Raw genomic sequence first — 6,000 nt, forward strand, 5'->3', positions numbered from 1 at the left:
TACCGTTTCTCTTTTTTCTCACCAATAGTTGCCTTGCCTTATAAAAAGATGACCATCATACTCCCCAGCTGAGAGGTGTGGTTGAAGTAATTACCCGAAATAAGATCTACCACGTTAAGCAGTCATCCTCTCTAATGCAGGCCCTGGTAAGGAAAAGCTAAATACAACTGAATTAATTTGTCACATCAAAGATCACTGTTATCAAGATATTCCTAGGCGGGAAAAACAAACAATATCTCAATTTTGTTCATAGGTTTCTGATCTAAGTGGTCAGGACAATTACTTCCCCATTCTCTTTTTCTTCCACAGTGAGAATCAGGGCGTGGCCTATGCTGAGTCAAGTCTTAGTGACGTATCCATCCCAGGAAAATCAGAGCAGAACACTGAAACCGACCTGTTCCCAGACAGCGGAGGTCTGGAGGTAACGGAGTCAGCCAGAACGTCTACGGACTCTATTTTCTTGGGCTTGGCTGTTAGAGTTTACGAAGATAGGGCTGCTCTGGAAATACACTGTTCTGCCCTCCTCTGGAGCTACGGGGGAAAACAGGGTGGAAGTACCTACTTTCCTGATGTTCAGAATTATCAACTTTGTTCATGTCCAAGAGTTTTAAGTGACAATTGGACTACTGTGACTAATTTATTAGTCTTTATTACCTTCATGGATTTCTTCTCATGATTGAACCACTTCAGAAATTTCTGTTGTTACAATACTCGGAACAAAACCACTCTCACATATCCCAATTATTTCCACTCTTGTTGCTTAGACCAACCTTGAACTAGTGAGTTTATTGAATGTCTGGGTATCAAACAGCCTAATTGTCTTCTTACCCTATTATCTTTTTATCTTTCTATAATATGATTCCTATAAAAAGTGGGGAGTGTGTGTGGAAATAGCAAACCTATATGAAATAAAATGTTAAAGATATTATCATGCTAAGTATAAGCAATTCAGAAAAAGAAATAAGGAAATGCTTGAGTTAAAATGCGAACACATAATTTGATGATGATTTTCCATTCTGGAGGCTTCACCCAGTTTGGTTATATTGAAGTCAATAAGATGCGGTTGCAGTTTGGGATCTACAGGAAGCAGACTCTGAGATGGAGTTTAGCATTCAGGATGTGTATCAGGGAGTGCCCTTGGGACAAACCCCTGAGGGAGGGAGGGGGAGGAACAGGACTGGCCAGAGAGCAAATTGAGCAAGGAAGTGGGCCCCTCTCCACAGCCTCACCCAACCCCAAGGGGAGCCCTGGATCTGAAGTAGCTTGTCAGAGTTGTCCCATGGTGAGTCGGAATGGCTGGGGCTTTGTACCCCCACCTTCAGGGGGTGACTTCCTGCAAGCAGCTCTCTGCAGCCAAAGGACCTGACAGCTAGAGGCTGGCTGCCAACGACACTCTAACAGCAGGAGCAGAGCCCTTCCTCGCAGGGGGATCTGAGCAGTATCCACCACTAATGCATTTGTGTGATGTATCTTGTACAAATCTAAAACATTTTGCACAAGAAGTTGATTTTAGTAAATGGTGTTTTACACATGTGGGCTTTCCTGACCACTTTCTGTAAATCTACAAATCCAACAGAACTCTACTTATGTATCCCTACTTTCTTTACTCGTGTCTTGTCTTGTGCCTCATGTACTACGTGCCCTTTCCCCTCTTTCCTTGACTCATTCTTCTTTCCTCTCCTCCTTCATTCTGGAAACTCTCAGAAATCCATTATAACTGCTCCTTTTTTCACTACCGCAACTTTTCCTTTCTCTAAACTCTTCCTATAGAGGATAATCCATGACTATTCCATTTGATTAAACAATTCCAGGCCGTTTTTCACTATGGAAAAAATGTTAATATCTACAGTGACAGCCCTTGTCACAAATGGAGACGTCATCATCTTTATTATTGTGTAGACTCTACTCTTTTTTAAAGTATTTTTTTAATTTAATTTTTTTAGACTCTACTCTTAATGTGATTTGAATCACATACCCAACTGCCAAAAAAGATCTTCCCCACACAGTTGCCAGGATAAAATATTCATACATCAAGTCCCAACTGTAAAGTGACACCAATGGACTAAAGTGGTAATGACCAGAGTTTCTATCAAAACAGCAGTTCTCAAAATGTGATCCATGGCCCCCCAGGGAGTCCCCAGGATGCTGTGTGCAAGGTCAAATCAATTTTTATAATAATACCAGAGCAAGATTTGCTTTTCTCATGGTATTAACTTTACACTGATGTTACAAAAGCAATGATGGGTGAAACTCTGGCACCCTAGCACTTACCAAGACAGAACGCGAAACTGTACTTGTATTTATTATATTCTTTTTTTAAGACTGTATTTTTTAAAAGATTTTATTTATTTATCTTTAGAGGGGAAGGGAAGGAGAGAGGGAGAGAAATATCAATGTATGGTTGCCTCTCATGCGTCCGCCGCCGGGAACTGGGAACCGGGAACTGGCCTGCAACCCAGGCATGTGCCCTGACTGGGAATCGAACCACGATCATGTGGTTCGCAGGCCCGAGCTCAATCCACTGAGCTACACCAGCCAGAGCTATTTATTCTATTCTTCACTGCCATGCATTGCAGGCGGAGGGAGAAAGAGAGAGAACAGAGACAAACAGGATGATAAAAGAAAAAGAACCAGTCTCAACAATAAGAATATTGTTGATGAAGCAATAAAATTGTGGTTATTATTAGATTTCAACCCTGAGCACATCTTTTTTAACAGCTTTATTGAGATATAATTAAGATACATTAAACAGAACATATTTAAAGTATGCAACCCAATGAGTTTTAACATGTTTACACCCATGAAACTATCACCACAATCAAGAGAATGAACATATCCGTTTCTTACCCACAAGTTTTTTAACTGTGCTATTTGGTTGCCAAATATTTAAGGATTTTTCTACTATCTTTTTATTATCAATTTCAAATTTGATTCTGTCTTGGTCAGGGAATTGACTTGGTATGGATGAATCCTTTAAAATGTTTTTGAGAATTGTTTTATAGCCCAGAATATGATCCATGTGGGTAAATATTCCTTCTGTACATGAAAAGAATGTGTATTCTTGTGTTATTGGAAGAATGTTCTATAAATGCCAATTAGGTCAAGGTAGTTGGTGATATTCCCCCAATCCTCTGTATAATAATTGATTTTCTCTCTACTTGTTCTATTGATTATTAAGAGAGTGGTATTAAAATCTCTGACTATAATTGTGGATTTGCCAATTTCTTTTGGTTCTATCAACTTTTATGTAATATATTTTCACATTTTCTAATTAAATGCATATAGGTTTAGGATAGAAATTTTCTTTTGACAATTTGACCACTTTATCATTGTAAAATAAACCTCTTTATATTTGGTAATAGTCTTTACTCTGAAATCTACTTTTTTTTCTAGTATTAATATAGCCACTCTAATTTTCTTTTGATTAGCATTAGCAAGGTATATTTTTCCATCCTTTTAATTTTGAACAGTTTTTTTATAAACCTATATAAAGTGGGTTTCTTATAGTGGGTTTCTTATGTGCTGCCTATAAGAAGTATGGATGAATCCAGAAGTATGGTATGGATGAATCCAGTTGGGTAATCTCTGGCTTACAAATGGGGTGTTTAGACTATTTATATTTAATGTGATTGTTGATATGGTTGAATTTAAATGTACCAGTCTGCTATTTGTTTTCAACTTGGTCAATCTGTTCTTTGTTCTTTGTTACCACTTTTTCTTATTTATCTTGGATTAGGTGATCATTTTTACTATTCCATTTTATTTTCTTTGTTACCTTTCAGCTATGTCTATGTTATATTGTTGGTGGCTGTTTATAGTACACATCTACTGTGCACCACTATCTACCATCAAGAATTATTATATCACTTCATGCATACTACATGAACCTTACAGTAGTATGCTATTTCCTTTCTTAGTTTTGTCATATAGTTTACTTCTAAATATGTTACTAACCCTACAAGATATTATTTTCACATTAAACAATTATTTTTCAAAGAGTTTGTTAAAATAAGATTTTTTAAAGTTTCTTTGTTTACTTATCTTTATTTTTACTGATGCTCTCCCTGTTTTTGTATAGGTGAGTATGTCCATCTGGTATTATTTTCCTTCTGCCTAAAGGATGTCCTTTAACATTTTCTGTAGTGCAGTGATGGTGGAAATTTCTATATGCTGGGAAAAAAATTATGTTGCCTTTTTGTTTGGAGGGAGAGATAGTTTCTCTGCAGGATTCTATGTCCACAGATATTTTTCTTTCCGTACTTTAAAGCTGTTGCTACAATGTCTTGTTGCTTGTTTTGTTTCTGGTGAGAAGTTGGCCACTATCCTAATCTTTGTTCTGCTGCATGTAATGTGCCTCAGTCTGTCTTAAGATTTGTCTCTTTATCCCAGTTTTTGAGCAATTCAACTATGATACACCTTGGTGAAATTTTCTTTATGTTCTTGTGCTTGAGGTTCATAAAGTTTCTTGGATCAGTGGGTTTTAAGTTTTCATCAAATTTGGAAACATTTTAGCCATTATTTCTTAAGGTATTTTTATTCCTCCTCCTCCTTTGGGGACTCTAATTACATATATGTTAAGTTCTTTAAAGTTTTTCTACAGTTCACCAGTGCTCTATTTTTTCTGTTTTCTTGTCTTTGTCTATTTCATTTGCATAATTTTTATTTCTGTCTTCAAGTTCACTAATCTTTTCTTTTGCAGTGCCCAATTGTTGTTAATCCCATCTGGTGTATTTTTGTACTAGACATTGCTTTTTGCTTTCTCTAATGTTTGATTCAGATTTTCTTTAAACTACCCATGTCTTTACTTAATATGCTCAACCCATTCCTTTACCTTTTTGAACATATAGAATATAATTATGATGACTGTTTATTCTTATCTAATTTACCATCTGTGTCATTTCTATATCTGTTTCTTTTGGGGTTTTGGGGGGTGGGTGAGTGGATATGTGGCTGTTTCTACTGATTAATTTTTCTTCTGATTATGGGTTGTATGGATCTACTTCTTTGCATGCCTGGTAATTTTTAAATTAAATACAAGATGTGAATTTTACTTTTTAGAGTGCTGGGCATGCTTGTATTTTGTTTAAATATTATTGATCTTTGTTCTGAGACACAGTTGAGTTAGAAATAGTTTGATCCTTTGAAGGGCTGCTTTTAGAGTTTGTTTGCCTGGAGCAGAGGTATAACTTGACCCCCCACTGAAGCAATACCCTCTGGGTATTCTATGTTTTGCCCCTTGTATTTTGAGATGTTCCCACTCTGACTGGTGGAAACTCAAACTATTCCTGACCCTGTCTGTGCTCTGGGGCTTGTTCTGTCTGCTTCTTTTTGATAGTTTATTCCTCCACCTTGATTAGTTTCCTCCCATGCATATGCAGAATCCACACGCAGCCGAAGAGACCTGCGAAGAAACATTTACTGATTTCTGAAGTGCTCTCTTCATGAAGCTCTCTCTCTTCTCCCCTATTCTGAGGTGCAAATTACAGCCACCTGGCCTCCCACGCTCTCAACTCTCTCTTTCTACTTCACAGAGACCCCTGGCCTTGTCTGGATTCCTCCTGCCTCACAGCATCCTGGAAACCCTCTGAAGAGACAGCACGCTGGGGAAAGTGTCTGGCTCACCACATTTGTTTCCCTTTTTCATTGCTCTCCTGTGATGCCTGTTTTCCAATATCTGAACATCACTGTTGGATTTTTTTTCAAGATGAGATGATAATCCAGTCTGCTACTTCATCTTGACTGAAAGCAGAAGTTGAGAGAATGAATAGTTTAATATTCTGCATGACAAACTGGGAGGTACAAATGAAGTGCTTCTGCCACATTCTGAAGGACAACTGTCTCAAGGAAAAGCACCTCAACTGTTAGAGATGCACAGCGAATGATTTTACCTAGGGGAGGTAGTACATTAAGCCAATGGAATCATTTAGAAAGCTTTTCTTTCTTTCTTTCTTTCTTCTTTCTTTCTCTCTTTCTCTCTTTCTCTCTTCCTCTCTTCCTCTC

Source organism: Sturnira hondurensis, unplaced genomic scaffold, assembly GCF_014824575.4.
Source record: "Sturnira hondurensis isolate 20B ecotype Veracruz unplaced genomic scaffold, ASM1482457v3 Scaffold0016663, whole genome shotgun sequence".
In the NCBI taxonomy this organism is placed as follows: Eukaryota; Metazoa; Chordata; class Mammalia; order Chiroptera; family Phyllostomidae; genus Sturnira; species Sturnira hondurensis.